This window comes from Erinaceus europaeus, chromosome 21, assembly GCF_950295315.1.
Source record: "Erinaceus europaeus chromosome 21, mEriEur2.1, whole genome shotgun sequence".
Classification (NCBI taxonomy): Eukaryota; Metazoa; Chordata; class Mammalia; order Eulipotyphla; family Erinaceidae; genus Erinaceus; species Erinaceus europaeus.
This window is the reverse complement of record NC_080182.1, coordinates 7,056,413-7,074,608: the sequence shown is the minus strand read 5'-3', so window position 1 is coordinate 7,074,608 and position 18,196 is coordinate 7,056,413.

Here is an 18,196-nt window from a genome sequence, read left to right as displayed (position 1 = left end):
AAAAAAAAAAAAAAAACTCTCAGAGAAGCCTGTGTCTTCTGCTGCTCCCAGCTCAGCACCTCTGTCCCCATGACCTCCATTTCCTGATGTTGCCTGGCCTCACCTAGGTTCACATGGCACAACATCTAGAAAAGTAAAATCTCTGCCTCCACCGTAGTCTAATGTTTTCAGGAGGATTAAGATTGCTTTCCTTGGGAGTCGGGCGGTAGCACAGCGGGTTAAGCACAGGTGGTACAAAGCACAAGGACCGGCGTAAGGATCTGGGTTCAAGTCCCCGGCTCCCCACCTGCAGGGGAATCGCTTCACAAGTGATGAAGCAGGTCTGCAGGTGTCTGTCTTTCTCTCCCCTTCTGTGTCTTCCCCTCCTCTCTCCATTTCTCTCTGTCCTATCCATCAATGACAACAATAACAATAACTACAGCAATAATAATAATAAAAAAGATTGCTTTCCTTACCGGAGCACATCTTGTGTCTTTAGGTATAACCTCAGTGACTAATCAAGAACACAGACTTGATTTTGTCATCACAGAGGCTTCACCACTCCAGGATGACTTTTTCAGACAGACAGAGAGAGAGACAGGATTGGAGACAGAAAGACACCACAGCACTAAGGCTTCCCCCAGTATAGTTGGGACTTGGCCCAAACCTGCCTGGGGTGTGTGCACGAAGCAAACCAGGAGCCTTCCCAGGTGAGCTGTCTGTCTCATCCAAGAGCACAGACTTTAACAGCTCTGTCATCTGATTAGCTGACACACTTAATGTTGAGATTTTTTTCAACATAAAACTCTCTAGTAGGGTGTATCTTAGTGTTGTCGACCTGCAAAGATGTGGAGAGTAGAGCGAAAAGAATTGCTATCCACATATGTCTGGTCCCAGGGCCAGCCATGTTAATTTTAGACATCTTCTCTCAGGTGGTGAGGAAATGGCAGACACTGTATATTAAGAGTAAAGTGGATGACAGAGGACCTAGCGGGGGTTATATTGTTATATGGCAAACTGAGGAATGTTATGCATGTACAAACTATTGTATTTACTATCGAATGTAAAACATTAATTCCCCAATAAAGAAATTTAAAAAAAAGAAGAAGAAAGTGATAGTTCTCAGAAGGGTGAATTCTGTTCACCATTCTAAGTGCTAAGTGGAGAATATGCCTCCCACTCAACTTTCAGTATTAAAGTATTTTAACACCATTTTTAAATGCTTCACATTTTTGAAACATGCAGTACTCATAAAGTAGATTATTCAAATGTCATTTATTTAAAAAATATTTTGCATATTTTTATTTTATAGGACAGATATATTAAGAGAGATGGGGAGATAGAAAGGGAGGGAGATAGAGCCCTGCAGCAGTGCAACATCACTTCCTTCCTGCAGGTGGGGAGCTGGGTTTTAAACTCAGGTCCTTAAACATGGTAGTGCGTACACTCAACCAGCTGTGGCACCTGCCCCTGCCCCAGTATCATGTATACTATGGACACAAACACATATATAAAATCTGGAACATACAGCTCCTCAAGGTAGGAGTGCTGTAGTAATTTTCCTTGGGGGCACTGCTAGATTCAAGTGTTGAGATTTACTAATGGTTTGGTAGCTTTTGAATCAACACATAAATTTTATATTTGGTTCATCTAGTAAATTACTAGCCTAGAATATAGACATGTAAATAACCAATTGAAATTACCTTTCAAACAGTGTGTTTTGTTTGTGACATTAAATAACTTAGGAAATCCTTAACAATCACCATGCATATATTCTAAGTAAGTCTTTGCAGTGCCATGGCTAGTTATAGTTTTATTAACTGCATTGTTTCTTTAGCCTTTCTTTTTTTTTGGTACTCTATAATATTTAAAGGTCCTGAGTCAGGAAGATGAAAATGGTGCTCTGAAAGTTTAAATAGAAATATATTTTATTGTGTTAGAGTTCAGAAAATCAATCCTTTCTTCTGTGGTGTGCCTCATCACAACCATGAAGTGTTCTATGGAGATAGTCACCCATCTATCTTTTTTTTTTTTGCTTTCAGGTTGTTATTTTATTTTATTATTTTTTATTTTAATTTATTTATAAAAAAGGAAACATTGACAAAACCATAGGATAAGAGGGGTACAACTCCACACAATTCCCACCACCAGAACTCTGTATCCCATCCCCTCCCCTAATAGCTTTCCTATTCTTTATCCCTCTAGGAGTATGGACCCAAGGTCATTGTGGGATGCAGAAGGTGGAAGGTCTGGCTTCTATAATTGCTTCCCCATTGAACATGGGTGTTGACAATTCGATCCATACTCCCAGCCTGTCTCTGTCTTTCCCTAGGGGGTGGGGTTCTGGGGAATTGGAGCTTCAGGACACATTGGTGGGGTTGTCTGTCCAGGGAAGTCTGGTCAGTATCATGCTAGCATCTGGAACCTGGTGGCTGAAAAGAGAGTTATAAAGCCAAACAATTTGTTGACTAATCATGAACCTAAAGGCTGGAATAATACAAATGAAGAATGGGGGGGGGGATCTCTGTTTTATAGATAGCTAGTGGGCATATTTTAGTTAAATTCCAAAGGCCCTGTGGCTATACTAGTTTTTTTTTTTCCCCTGAGCCTGAAATCTGATATGCAGGTGTATCCAAGTTATTGTCTGGGGATGTGATGTCATGGCTGGAAAAAGGACCAGAAAGCTGGATCAGGGAAGAGAGTAGCTCCCAAATATGGGGAAGGGGTATAAATATTGTTGACTATAAACCCCATTGATTTGATGTGATCTGGGGCCCATATTCAGCTTAGGAGCCTATATGACCTCTGCATTCCTGTAGATCTGAGCTCACATTCTGTGGTCATGAGTAGGAACATTCCAAGCTGCCCCAATATCAGGACCCATCTTCCTCAGGTGGAGCATAGAGTATGTTGTCCAGCCTCCCTTCTGAGGATGGAACATTCTCTACTGTTGTTGATCCAAGTTGAGGGCAAGGTCCTATGGGGGCCCACAAAGGGGTCTATTGTGTTATTCCTGATAGAGATGACAGATACCAATGGAGAGAGGGATTTATTCGAGGTCTAGACCCATCATGTCTATTTGGGAATCTCAGGACACCCCGACTAGGGCCCCAGCTGATGAGTCACCCATCTCTTGACTATTGTACTTCAGCAGGAATATGAGGTGGGTGTGTGTGTGTTCACACATGTGTTGAGCTCAGGAATCACATGCATATATCTGTTATTATATCCAGATTATGATACTCCCTAATTTTAGATGTAAAAAAATGATGAATGACTTGTCTCTAAGAATTCTGATAATGCTTGCAGTCCGTGGATGGAGAAGGGCTTCCCAGATGAGCGGAAGCTTTTTGTCTCGCATCAGCTTCTAATTCTCTGGCTGCAGATTCAAGCTTACTTAGATAAAGTAGATTGGATGCAATTGGCCCCCATTATATAATCCATTAGTGATGACAAATGGGCTACTGGGGCACTCTATTTTCTTCTGATGGGACCAATCTGCCATTATCAAGTGTTCGAGGAATGGCGGGGTGCATCCTGGAGCAATCCTGCGTGCCAAGTACAGATCAGAGGCCAGGGCTGCTGGTGTGCCTGTGCTAGGAGATCCCAGCTTCAGCGCTGGACTCTTCACATGATCTCCTGTGCTTTGCTGCCACCATCGGAGAATGCGCACGACTCCTTTCTGTAACACGGTGATCCCAGGGGAGAATGCGCACGACTCCTCTCTATAACGTGGTGATCCCAGGGGAGAATGCGCACAACTCCTCTCTATAACGCAGTGATCCCAGGGGAGAATGCGCACAACTCCTCTCTATAACGCGGTGATCCCAGGGGTGAGGCAGTGGCGCACCCGGTTAAGCTTCACAATGTGAAGGACCTGGGTTCAGGCCCCTGGTCCCACCTGCAGGGGAAAGCTTCATAAGTGGTGAAGTAGGGTTGCAGGTGTCTCACTGGCTCTTGCCCTCTCTACTTCTTCCTCCCTTCTCAGTTTGTCGCTATCTAACAAATAATTAATTTAATAAACAAAAAACATGTTGATTTCTGGCTCGTGCCCTATTATTAAAAGTGTCCAGATAAACTGACCGCTTTTGACATGCTCATCCTTTGTGCTTGCTCAACCTTCAGCAATATGTTTCATCAGAACATTTGAACCTATGCTTAGTCCCGCAGCCCAAAAAGACAGAGAAGGGAGACTAGGGGTTGAGATCATTAAAGAAAAGAATTGAAATGCTCCAAGTGGTGAAATAAATACTGAAGACATGCCGTCTTCTACAAGGGAGCCACGCCTGCTTTGCCGCATCCTCTATGAATCAGTGAAAAGCAGGAATATTGGCCCAGGGCAGGCTTTCAAGAGACACAGTCCCAGCTCTCCTCTGAAGAATGTTGTCAGGACAGTGTCTTCATGTGGCTCTACCCATGTCATCCCGCCACTGCCACTTGAAGAATGGGTCACTTCCTCCCTAGAATCAGTCCACCTGCCCAGCTCAACCCAACAGGAAGTAGATAGTTTGAACAGGCCAGTAGAGAAACTGAATCAGCAATGCAAATTTTCCCAAGAATAAAAGCCAAGGACCAGCCAGCTCCAAACCTCTTCACATGGCATCCACACCTTGTTGGGCTAGCTTTGCGGATGGGAGAGATGACCAGGGACTCATGGCTGAGTGATATGCAGTTCAGTCTTTATTCATGTGGAACACAGCGCAATCTAAGCTATCTCTAATCACAATCCTGTCCTTATATATCCTGAGGCGGAAGTGTCAGGTCCGAAGAGGATGTACATACAATAGGGGGTGGGGAGAAGGAAAAAGCGTGCAAAACAGTGAGGATTAAACCAATGCCCTGGAGGCAGGGCAGTGCTTAGTTAACAGTGTTATGTAAATAGATACAGTGTTAAGCAGGGGGATCAAACCAATGAAACAGAAGGGGTCTTAGAAGCAGAATTTAGAAGCAGACCAACAACACCTGATCTCCTGTGAGTCCCGCATAAAATGTTTGTGAGTCTGACTTTCCTTTTCTCTCATTCTTGTTGTGCATTCTGAACATTGAATACACTCTGAATGTAAATAAAGCCTTGGGTAAAATAAGTCTATAAACTTAGATTTTTTTTTCCTTATACTAAGTTATAAACTCCACTGCGATTTAAATGCTAAGGGTGGCTACTGAAATGTGTGGAAATTATTTTTCACCATTAATTGGCATTCCGGGGGCTTTGTACTTAATGTGATTTCACTTCTCCAGGCCAGTGTTTTCAAAGAAAGAGAGGCATCTAGATGTGTAGACAGATCCATAAGGAGTCTACACCTGATCTTCCCCTAGTGCAGTAGTGCATCCCTATGGCACCAGAGTCTGAACATGCACCCTACCTGGAGAGCTATCTCTCTGTTGCATTGTTTGATTTTTATTTACTTTTTTCCCTTTTATCTTCATATTCTTCCAGAAGCTCAATACAACCATACTATATTTATGTTCTCTCTAGTAGTACCAGAGTAGTGCTTGAATCACAGTAGTCATCAGTAAAGGTTCACAGTTAATGATACCTCCATGGAGAGGAGAAGAAATAGAATATTAGCATCAAAATCTCACCAGGTTGGATTTCTGAGAGCTTGGCCTGGTGGGGAAATCTTTAGCCAAGGTCCAGCATTTGCTCTGTACAGAAATGCCTGCCTCCCCTCTCCAGAGTGGTGCCGTGAATTATTTACATAACCATCCTATAACAACTTATTGACTTCAAGATTGTAAAGTACCCTATTAATGTTTTAAGCATTTCCCTTTATTTTAACACACGTAAATTATTTAGGCAATATTAAAATGTTTTATGCTTTGACTAATGAGTAGAGCAAGTGTATATCATCTCTTATTTTAATTGGCTGTTTACCTTGTCCTGTGGAAATCATACATTTATTATTTCAGACATAATTAACTATGCATGTACTCCCTGGTGCATCTGTAGGCCATTTTTACAGGAAAATTTGACTTAGTCATTAAGACACATCACTGTGCGTATAATTGCTACTTGGAAAATGTCACTTTTTCTTCAACAAGGCATTCCATTTCCACCTAGAGGAAGTGTCAGAATTTTAGCATGTCTTATTCTGGGGACTCTACCCAGTGACTCATCCCCATACACTTTGTGTCAACTGTGTATGCACAGGTTTTCACCCCATTATACACTCTGCCAGTAGAAACTCGGCCATGACAACAAGTGCAGGACCACACAGAACTTGCCACTGCTGAGTATGGATTGACCTGATGACGCCCATGTCCAATGGAGAAGCAATTACAGTAGCCGGACCTTCTCCCTTCTGCACCTTATGGTGATTCTGCATCCATACTCCCAGAGGGATAAAGAATAGGGAAGCTATTAAGGGAGAGGATTGGATAGGGAGCTCTGAGGATGGGCACTGCGTGAATATGTACCCCTCTTATCCTATAGTTTGCTCGATCATAATAAATAAATAAATGCTCAATGTCAAGTGTGGATTGACCTGCCCATGTCCGGTGGAGAAGCAGTTATAGAAGCCAGAACTCCCACCTTCTGCACCCCATAATGATCCTGGGTCCATGCTCCCTGAGAAATAAAAAACAGGAAAGCTTCCAATGGGTGGGGTAGGATGCAGAACTCTCGTGGTGGAATTGTGTGGAACTGTACCCCTCTTATCCTATGGTTTTGTCCATCATAAATTAAAAAAAAAAGTAGGGAGTTGGGTGGTAGCGCAGCAGGTTAAACGCACATGGTGCAAAGTGCAAGGACTGGCGTAAGGATCCCGGTTCGAGCCCCCGGCTCCCCACCTGCAGGGGAGTCGCTTCACAGGCAATGAAGCAGGTCAGCAGGTGTCTGTCTTTCTCTCCCCCCTCTCTGTCTTCCCCTCCTCTCTCCATTTCTCTCTGTCCTATCCAAAAACAACATCAATAATAACTACAACAATAAAACAAAAAGGACAACAAAAGGGAATAAGTAAATAAATAAGGGGAGCCCTCGTAAGGAAATGATGAAAGCTTCATAATTTTCTGCTGGGTGGAACAGAGAGAGGCGACGGTGTAAATGGAGCTACATCATTCACAGAGGTTGCCACAAGTTGGAAGTCTTTTTTTTTTTTTAATTTTTTATTTATAAAAAGGAAAGGTTGACAAAACCATAGGATAAGAGGGGTGTACAGCTTCGCACAGTCCCCACCACCAGAATCCCCTCCTCTGATAGCTTTCCTATTCTTTAACCCACTGGGAGTATGGACCCAAGGTCATTGTGGGATGCAGAAGGTTGAAGATCTGGCTTCTGTAATTGCTTCCCCACTGAACGTGGGCATTGACAGGTTGATCCATACTCCTAGCGTGTCTCTCTCTTTCCGTAGCGGGGCAAGGTTCTGGGGAAGCGGAGCTCCAGGAAACATTGGTGGGGTTGTCTGTCCAGGGAAGTCTGGTCGGCATCATGCTAGCATCTGGAACTTGGTTGACAAGAGTTAACACACAAAACCAAACAAATTGTTGACCAATCATGGACCTAAGGGCTGGAATGGTGCAGATGAAGAGTTGGGGGGGGGGGGTCTCCATTTTGTAGATAGCTAGTAGGCATATTTTAGTTAAATTCCAAAGGGCCTGTGGCTATACTAGTTTTTTTTTCACATCATCATTTTGTTTCTAATGTTTCGATAAACTAGATTTTTACATTAACCAATCAAACCATGAATTTTCTGACCAAAATTGTATGTTGTGTTTAAAATAAATTTGTATAGACATAGAAGTGATCACATATATAATGAAGCAGCGATAGGGAAATAGTTTTGCATACGTTATTATTTTGTTGCTTAAGAGAGTTTTGTTTATTTCATTATTAAAGATTTCATATCAAATATTTATTGCCCATGTGTCATCTTATAATTCAGTCCCTGGGTTTTACAACATTTGCCCTTTTAATCACTGTTATTTCTTTTTTTTAAAATATTTTATTTATTTATTCCCTTTTGTTGCCTTTGTTGTTTTATTGTTGTAGTTATTATTGTTGTTGTCGTTGTTGGATAGGACAGAGAGAAATGGAGAGAGGAGGGGAAGACAGAGAAGAGGAGAGAAAGATAGACACCTGCAGACCTGCTTCACCGCCTGTGAAGTGACTCCCCTGCAGGTGGGGAGCCGAGGTTCGAACCGGGATCCTTATGCCGGTCCTTGTGCTTTGCGCCACCTGCGCTTAACCTGCTGCACTACAGCCTGACTCCCCACTGTTATTTCTTTAACTTTTTGGTGTAAAATGAAGAATCTGACTTGGTAACGATGCTCCTTTTATATATATATATTCTAACTTTACCTTTTTATTCATTTTTTTAATTTGTATTACTGATTTAATATTGATTAACAAGACTGTAAGAAAATAGGGGAATAATTCCATACAATTCCCACCCCTCCATTGGAAACTTCTCTATTCCTTATCCCTCTGGGAGTATGGACCAAAATTCTTCATGGGGTGCAGAAGGTGGGAGGTCTGGCTTCTGAATTGCTTCTCTGCTGGACATGGGCATTGGCTGGTCAATCCATACCCCCAGCCTGTTTCTATTTTTCCCTCGTGGAGTAGGGCTCTGGAGAGGTGAGACTTTGGGACATATTGGTGAGATCTTCTGTCCAGGAAAGTCAGAATTTTTTGGATAGAGACAAATAATTTGACAGAGGGAACGGAGAGATTGAGAGGGGAAGAAAGAGAGAGAACCAGAGAGACACCTGCAGAACCATTGATAAGGCTTCCCCCCTTCAGGTAGGGCCCTGGGGCTTGAACCCAGTTTTTGTGCACTATAAAGTGTGCCCTCAACCAGGTGTGCCACTATCAAGGCCACGATGATGTTCTTTCAACAAGTACTTTGTATGTGTGGATGTGTGTGTTTATTTGTGTGCGTAATGTGTATATAAAGTTAATTTTCAGGCTGTATGCTAGAATTTGTATGTCTACTTCATATGAGCATTCATATGATAACATACTTCTTCAGTGAGTTGGAATATATATATGTGTGATACATGTGTGCATTTCTAATAAGTCTCCATTTATTTGATAGAGATGGATGAGTTGAGAAGGAAGGGGAAGAAAGAGAGGGAAAGAAAAAGAGAAACACATGTTGAATGCTCTACAACTCACGAAGCTTTCTTCCCACAAGTGAGTGCCAGGGCTTGAAGGCTGGTCTCAGCATCGTTCCACATGTGCTCTGCCAGGTGTACCACCAGCCAGCACCCCACTTAAATTTTATTTTCTAACCTATTTTCTAATTTATTCATGTTATCCTTCTGAGTGTTAAAATCCCAGTGGAAAATAATCTACTTAATCTCAAAATATGTATTGAAATGATTGGATTCACACAATACTTCTGAGAACTCATAATCTTCAGACTATTATTAATTTTCTTTCAAATCTCAGGACTGGGGAAATAACATAATGGCTATGCAAAAGACTTTATTTTTTATTGCATTTTTATTTTTTAAAGAAAAACTAATGGATTTTATTATTTTCATGTTAATCAATTTATTATTTTTTCATAAAATGGAAAGAATGACAAGACCATATGATAAGAGGGGTACAATTCCACACATTGCCCAACCCCCAGAGATGCATATCCCATCCCCTCCCTTGATAGCTTCCCTATTCTATAGCCCTCTGGGAGGATGGACCCAGGATCATTGTGGGGTACAGAAGGTGGAAGGTCTGGCTTCTGTAACTGTTTCTCCACTGAACATGGGCGTTGGCCAGTCAATCCATAGTCCCAGCCTGTCTCTCTCTTTCTCTAGTATGGCGGGGCTCCAAGACACATGGTAGGGTCCTCTGCCCAAGGAGTTCGGGTTGGCATCATGGTATCATCTGGGACCTGGTGGCTGAAAAAGAGTTAAGATATAATGCAGAACAAATTCTTGACTATTCATAAACCTAAAGGCATGAATATTGCAGATGAAGATTGGGTTTCCTTTTGGAAAAAGCTAGTAGGTCTATTTTAGGTATATTCCAGAGGGCCCATGGCTTTACTAGTTTTTGCCTGAGCTTGACATCTAATATGCAGGTGGACCAAGGTTATTGTCTAGGGAATTGGTATCATAGTTGGACAAAGGATACAAAGCTGGATCAGGTAAGAGAGTAGCTCCAAATATGGGGAAAGTATATAAGTATTGTTAACTGTAATGATCTGGGGCCCATATTCAGCACAGGAGCCTACAAAAGCTGAATAGGGGCAAGAGGCTGGCATACTTTTTTTTTTTTTTTTTTTTAACCAGAGCACTGCTCAGCTCTAGCTTATGGTGGTGTGGAGGATTGAACCTGGGACTCTGGAGCCTCAGGCATGAGAGTCTGTTTGCATAACCATTATGCTATCTACTCCCTATGGGCTGGCATACTTTAATGATGACTAGTCACTACTAGGCCACCCCATCACCTGGGATGGAGTCAGGGAGCCTCAGGGTTCTCACGCAGACATGATGGGCCTAGACCTCTAACAGATCCCTCTTGCCAATGTCACCCGTCATCTCCATCAGGAACAACATAACGGACCCCTTTGTGGGCCCCTATAGGACATTGCCCTCAATGTGGATCAACAATGATAGGGAATTTTCTCTCTTTGCATAACCATTATGTGGTCTTCCCTGCCCTGCAAGAAACTTTTCATGCCATAAGCCAAAGCAAGCAGTGCTCTGGTCTGGGTTTCTCTTGTTTTCACTCTCTTTCTCCAAATCTCTCTTTCATTTAAATATTTTTTAAAAACTCAAATCTCAATAAAGCTAGGGCAGCAAACACCCATGTTCTGATAATCTAGACTGGACACTTCTCAGATTGCTCTAGATTTGTGTTAAACTAGGTATGCATTGTCTCAGTTCAGTATGCTTTTCTATACACATGTGCATACCAAAATAGTATGGCATTCTCTCCTAAAGACTAAAGTCTCTCAAATAATAATGAATGAGTGTGTCTTTTATGTGATCATTACCGCACTGAAAATGTTATGTCAAAAGTTAAAGCCTTTAAATCTTCTTCTTCTTCTAGCGTTTGCCCTTCTTCCGTAGCCAATCAACAGCGTCAGGTTGAGCCTGATGTAAAGTTTCGAGACCTCCTTTGAATCTGGAGAGGTGGCAGTCGTTGACTATGTGGGTCATAGTCTGTCTGGAGCCGCAGAGGCAGTTCGGGTCGTCTCTGGCTCCCCAGCGATGGAACATAGCGGCGCACTGGCCATGGCCTGTTCGATAGCGATTGAGGAGGGCCCAGTCATAACGTACTAGGTCAAAGCCGGGTTGACGCTTGCAGGGGTCTGTGATGAGGTGTTTGTTCTTTACCTCAGCTGACTGCCAATTCTGTTTCCAAGAGTCTGGAACAGAGAAGTTCAGTGTAGGCGTAGGGGACCAGATTGGGTGACGAGACGTCAAGTGTTGGACAGGGTGGGCAAAGATATCCACGTATATTGGCAGGTCCAGTCAAGCGTAGACGTGGGAAATGAACTTATATGATGCTGCATCCCGACGAATATCTGGCGGGGCGATGTTGCTAAGAACTGGCAGCCATGGAACCGGGGTGGAACGGATGGTTCCAGAAATTATCCTCATGGAGGAATATAATTTGGAATCGACCAAGTGGACATGGGGGCTATGGAACCATCCTGGGGCAGAGTATTCTGCAGTGGAATAGCATAATGCCAGAGATGATGATCATAGTGTGGAAGCGCTCGCGCCCCATGAGGAGCTGACCAGTCTTGCAATGATGTGATTCCTCGCGCCCACCTTTGCTGCAGTTTTTATGAGATGTTCGTGAAATGACAGGGTGCGATCGAGAGTAACGCCAAGATAGACTGGCTGGGCTTCATGCCGGATTCTCGTATCGTCAAGCTGCACATTAAGCTCACGCGAGGCCGAGGCATGGTGTAGATGGAAAACAGATGATACCGTTTTTGCAGTGCTAGGGATTAGTCACCATTTTTTACAGTAATCAGATATCAGAGACATGTCTTTCGTGAGTGTTTCCTGGAGGATGTCGAACTTGGATGCCTGAGTTGCACAGCAGATGTCATTGGCGTAGATGAACTTCCTTGAAGAAGTTTCTGGGAGGTCATTGATGTAAATATTAAATAGCGTAGGAGCCAGAACAGAGCCCTGGGGGAGGCCACTTAACCCACTGTGCTACTGCCAGACTCCAAAAAGTGGAAAAATTTTAAAAGTTTGTTTCTAGTTAAAAAAAAAAAAAAGAGATCAAATATATACTAAAAAAGATATTTGACAACATTTAGTAAGACCCAGACATGCAACCCAAATAAATGAAGGTAATTATACATTTTTGCTTAAGATTATTATTTAAAGGCCAGAAACTTCTTCAAGGAAGTTCATCTACGCCAATGACATCTGCTGTGCAACTCAGGCATCCAAGTTTGACATCCTCGAGGAAACACTCATGAAAGACATGTCTCTGATATCTGATTACTGTAAAAAATGGTGACTAATCCCTAGCACTGCAAAAACGGTATCATCTGTTTTCCATCTACACCATGCCTCGGCCTCGCGTGAGCTTAATGTGCAGCTTGACGATACGAGAATCCGGCATGAAGCCCAGCCAGTCTATCTTGGCGTTACTCTCGATCGCACCCTGTCATTTCACGAACATCTCATAAAAACTGCAGCAAAGGTGGGCGCGAGGAATCACATCATTGCAAGACTGGCCAGCTCCTCATGGGGCGCGAGCGCTTCCACACTACGATCATCCTCTCTGGCATTATGCTATTCCACTGCAGAATACTGTGCCCCAGTATGGTTCCGTAGCCCCCATGTCCACTTGGTCGATTCCAAATTATATTCCTCCATGAGGATAATTTCTGGAACCATCCGTTCCACCCCGGTTCCATGGCTGCCAGTTCTTAGCAACATCGCCCCGCCAGATATTCGTCGGGATGCGGCATCATATAAGTTCATTTCCCACGTCTACGCTTGACTGGACCTGCCAATATACGTGGATATCTTTGCCCACCCTGTCCAACGCTTGACGTCTCGTCACCCAATCTGGTCCCCTACACTTACACTGAACTTCTCTGTTCCAGACTCTTGGAAACAGAGTTGGCAGTCAGCTGAGGTAAAGAACAAACACCTCATCACAGACCCCTGCAAGCGTCAACCCGGCTTTGACCTAGTACGTTATGATCGGGCCCTCCTCAATCGCTATCGAACAGGCCATGGCCGGTGCGCCGCTATGTTCCATCGCTGGGGAGCCAGAGACAACCCGAACTGCCCCTGCGGCTCCAGACAGACTATGACCCACATAGTCAACGACTGCCACCTCTCCAGATTCAAAGGAGGTCTCAAAACTTTACATCAGGCTCAACCTGCGCTGTTGATTGGCTACGGAAGAAGGGCAAATGCTAGAAGAAGTGGGTTAAGCGCACAAGGCGCAAAGCGCAAGGACAGGCGTAAGGATCCAGGTTCAGGCCCCCGGCTCCCCACCTGCAGAGGAGTTGCTTCACAAGTGGTGAAGCAAGTCTGCAGGTGTCTGTCTTTCTCTCCCTGTCTCTGTCGTCCTCTCCTCTCTCCATTTCTCTGTCCTGTCCAACAACAATGACACAATAATAATAACTACAACAATAAAAAAACAAGGGCAACAAAAATAAATAAATAAATAAATATTTAAAAAAATTTTTTTCCACTTTTATACTTTATCAAGCTTTCTTTACTCTAAAAAAAAAGCTTTCAGGGAATACTAAGAAGGGTTTCTTTCAAGATTTAAAACAAGTCAGTTTATGTATTCAGGTTTTCCATTTTCCCACCTACATTTTATTTACAGTCATGTGTCTTTTAAAATGATATTAACATATGTCACCATGTATATGTGTAGACTCATTTACAGTTCATTTCCACCCTTTCATTTCTTGTTTATTGTTTTTGCACTTTTTCTTGATGACTTTTGCCTGGAGATCATCTTTCTATTGCTTTTTTTCATGCTGTGTTAAGTCCCCACATCCCCAAGAACCGACTCTTGAATTTAACAAAGCTACATTTCACTAAAAATGGTGGGCTGGGGATTCATATTTATTGTTTTCTTCATTCTCCTATTTTCATTGTGTTTTATGTTATTCTTCTGGAGCGGAATGATTTGTTTTTCTTCTTCAAGAATGGAAGGATATCAATCCATGAGTAGCCATCTGAATATAAATTTGTTTACTGTCACTGTATTTTCACAATTTAGAATTGCTTATATTTTTCATGGTATCACACTTTTAAGCTGAGTACGTAAAGAAGAATGTGTGTGGTATCTTTTCTTTTTCCAAATCAGCTTATGAGAAAAATTAATGGTTTAGAGGACAGGTGTCACACAGGTACAGTTTCTTATCTCCCTGTTAGGTATCTTAGCTCCACTCTCAAAACCAAACATGGTTTTGTTTTACCCACATGGATTGGGGGTCCCCTTCATTTCTCAACTCCTGTATACCCCCCACCCTTTAAAGTCCTTGTTTCTGCTTCAAGAGATCACAATTGGTCTACCACCCTGTATCTTCCCTTTGTTTCTGTTTTTCACTTGTCTTCTGTGCCCTTAGCCACTTTAGCTGAAGGAAGGTTTATAAGTTTTTCACTTTTGAGCAACTGCTTCTTGAATGAAAGAATTTCCAATTTTGTCACAGTGAAAGTTCACATATTAAAAACTGTCCAGAACCAGTTACACTTGCAAAGGAAAAACAAACCCAAACAATAAATCAGATACTAGTGTGAACAGAGAATTTTCCTCTTTATTTAACCAAGAAAAGCTTACATTTAAAAGAAATTAGTTTAACATTTATCTAATAATTCCTGACAGAGCATTGCCTATAACAAATTTAACAGCTTATGAGTTATGTAGTAAAGAAAGACCCACAGTGATCCAGTGACTTGCCTTGTACTGCAGCTGCCCACAAAACAGAAACTTGCTTTTTAAACCCCACCCCACCCCACTGGTAGACATTGTGTTCTGATAACAGTTTCTTTTAACTGTGTTAATAGTGGCTCTGAAGACTGCAATGAATGAATGTGGGCTGTGGGTGATATTTTTCAAGTGAGCAGAGCTTGGAGAACATGAGAAAGAAATGTACGCACAGAGTAAGAGAACCAAATCAAGGTGTGTGTGTGTGCGTGTGCGTGTGCGTGTGTGTGTAGTGGTTCTTGATAGGGATTTGGCAGTGTGTGTGTGTGTGTGTGTGTGTGTGTGTGTGTGTGTGTGTGTGTGTGTGTGTGTGTGTGTGTATGTGTGTAGTGGTTCTTGATAGGGGTTTGGCATCCCAAATCCATATGCACTGCAGCTGATACCACATTTCACGGATCCAAAGCCCAGTAGGAAGACATCTGCTTAGCAGTCCCTGAATCAAGTAGTAGTGTCTTGCAGCTTCTGACTCTGTGTGTGTGTAGATGGATTCCTGATCTTGGTGAGGCTTTGAGAGAGACCTGCTGCACTCTGGGACAATTGGTTAAGCGCCATGTTAGCACACTCCCATGACTTCTAACCATACCCAGTATTCTTCACCTCAGATGCCACAGGGTAGTTTGAGACAATGACTGAAAGAAAACAAACTAGTTTTTACAAGTTTCGCTTCACTGAAATTGAAATCTCAAGAGTAGAGGCATTGGTTCTAAGAGTTTTGCTTTATGCTGTGGTAAGTCAGCAGTTCGTTTAATTTGATGAACTCTGCCCAGTGCAGAGAGCAAGCATCATGAAAGGCCCTCCGATTCTATGAAGGATGGAGGTGGCTGGTACCCAATAAAGTTTTGTTTACAAACGCAAGCATTACTATTTCTTCCCTTAGCACGAGCCCTAAGGTCAGTGCCTGGTTTTCACTGCAAACTCTTTCCTCTTGGAAGATATGGACTTATCCAAGTTGCCTCTTTCTGCCTTGGGTTTCTTGTTTTGAAAATAGCTGACAACAGGAGCCAGGTGGTGGTGAACTTGGTTAAGCATTCACATTACAGTGCACAAGGACACAGGTTCAAAGCCCTGGTCCCCACCTGCTGGGGGACAGCTTCAAGAGTGGTGTAGCAGGGATGCAGGTGTCTCTCTGTCTCTCTCCCTTTCTCCTATCCATTTCTCTTTGTCTCTAGCCAATAATAAATAAAAACATGTTTTGTTTTTTTTTTTTAGAAAATAGTTGATAACAAGAATACATGCTCCATGGTGTAGTCACACGGCCTTTGACTAATATTCCTGTAATCCTAAGTTCATAATAAATATTAGAAGTTACTCTTCTGATTTAGTAAAGCATCTAGTTACAGTGTGACAAATATTACACATAGAAGCTAGTTTCTTCCCACAGATTATAAGTGCCCATGTAAAGAAAGTTAAAATAGTGGTCTGGGAGGTGACGCAGTAGGTAAAGCTTCATACTCACAAGTTCAGTCCCTGGCAGCATATGTACTAGAGTGATGTCTGATTCTTTTTCTCTCTCTTCCTATCTATCTAATAAACAAATTAAAAAATCTTTTAAAAAAAAGTTAAAATACATACATGATGCCAACCTGACTCCCCTGAGCAGACAATCCCACCATATGTCCTAGAGCACTGGCTCCCCAGAGCCCTGCCACACTAGGGAAAGAGACAGACTGGCTGGGACTATGGATTAACCTGCCAACACCCCATGTTCAGCAGGGAAGCAATTACAGAAGCCAGACCTTCCACCTTCTGCATTCCACAATGACCCTGGGTCCATACTCCCACAGGATAAAGAATAGGAAAGTTATCAGGGGAGAGCATGGGATACGGAATTCTGGTGGTGGGAATTGTGTGGAATTGTACCCCTCTTATTCTACGGTCTTGTCAGTATTTCCATTATACAAATAAAAATTATATAATTTTTTAAAAATGGTTGGGAGTTGGACGGTAGCGCAGCAGGTTAAGCATGCGTGGCAGAAAGCTCAAGGACCAGCATAAGGATCCCAGTTGAAAACCCCGGCTCCCCACCTGCAGGGGAGTCACTTCACAGGCAGTGAAGCAGGTGTCTGTCTTTCTTTCCCCCTCTCTGTCTTCCCATCCTCTCTCCATTTCTCTCTGCCTTATCCAACAATGATGACATCAATAACAACAACAATAGTGACTACAACAACAATAAAAAGGGCAACAAAAAGGGAAAATAATTATTTTTAAGAATTAAAATTAAATAGTCTAAGGCAAGAAAAAATATGCATTTCTCCATTGGACAAGCATCTACTCTCTTAAGGTAATTTCCCCTGTGATATTAAGTCAATGAATGACTCTTTCTGGGTCTCTATATACCCAACTCTGTGCGTGGGAGAGCTCTGGGCAGCTAGCCCAATAGCACATCATGTTATCAGGCTGGGACAGTGAATCCAAAAATAGGTGAGAGCTGGGAGACCATGTTTCTATAGTGCTAGGAGAAATTGGTCCCATATGGGTAGATTCTGAAGAAAGGACTATCATTTTAAAATTTTTATTTTATTGAGATAGTGACATAGCACATTCTGTTAGTTCCAGGTGTAGTGCATAATGATTTGATACCCATATGCTCTGTGAAATGATTACCACAAGCCTAGTTAACATCATTACTGTACTTAGATGCAAAACAGTTTCCTGCTGATGAGAACATTTAAGATCCACTCTCTTAGCAACTTTCACAAATGCAATATAAAATTACTAGCTATAGTTATGTGTTTATCCTATATTGCAATATCCATTTCCCTACTGGTGACCACCCTTTTGTTCTTAATCCATAAGGGTATCTTGTTTTCCTTTCTCTACCACTTATGAGTGAGATCATAATCTGTTTGCCTTTTCGTTTGAACGGTTCACTAAGCCAAAAACCATCTACGTTCGTTCATCCCTCCATTCACCCATGTGGTTGAAAGTGGCAGTAAAACTTTACCTTCCTAGTAACTGAGTAGTATTCCATTCTGTATACTTACCAGCTACAAGTTTAACATTCAAAATTCAGAAGCACCTTCTCAAATTCAGTAACAAAAACCATTAAGAAGTGGATGTCCTATCTGAATAATTAAGCAGGAAATGTTACACCACAACTGTAGTGTTCTATTGCTGCTCCTCCTGCAAGCAGTTGATGGATACTGTCTGTGTCTGGCATTATTCTTAAACTTTTGTGCTCTTTAATGTTAGTTAATGTGAGGTGATTTGTATAACAACTTAATCTTTTAAAAATAAATATATTTGAATGATTCCGTCTGAAAAGGAGATTTTCAGGTGACCAATAGGCATGTGAAAATATATTCATCCCAGGGGCTGGAGATCATGACACACCTGGGAGAG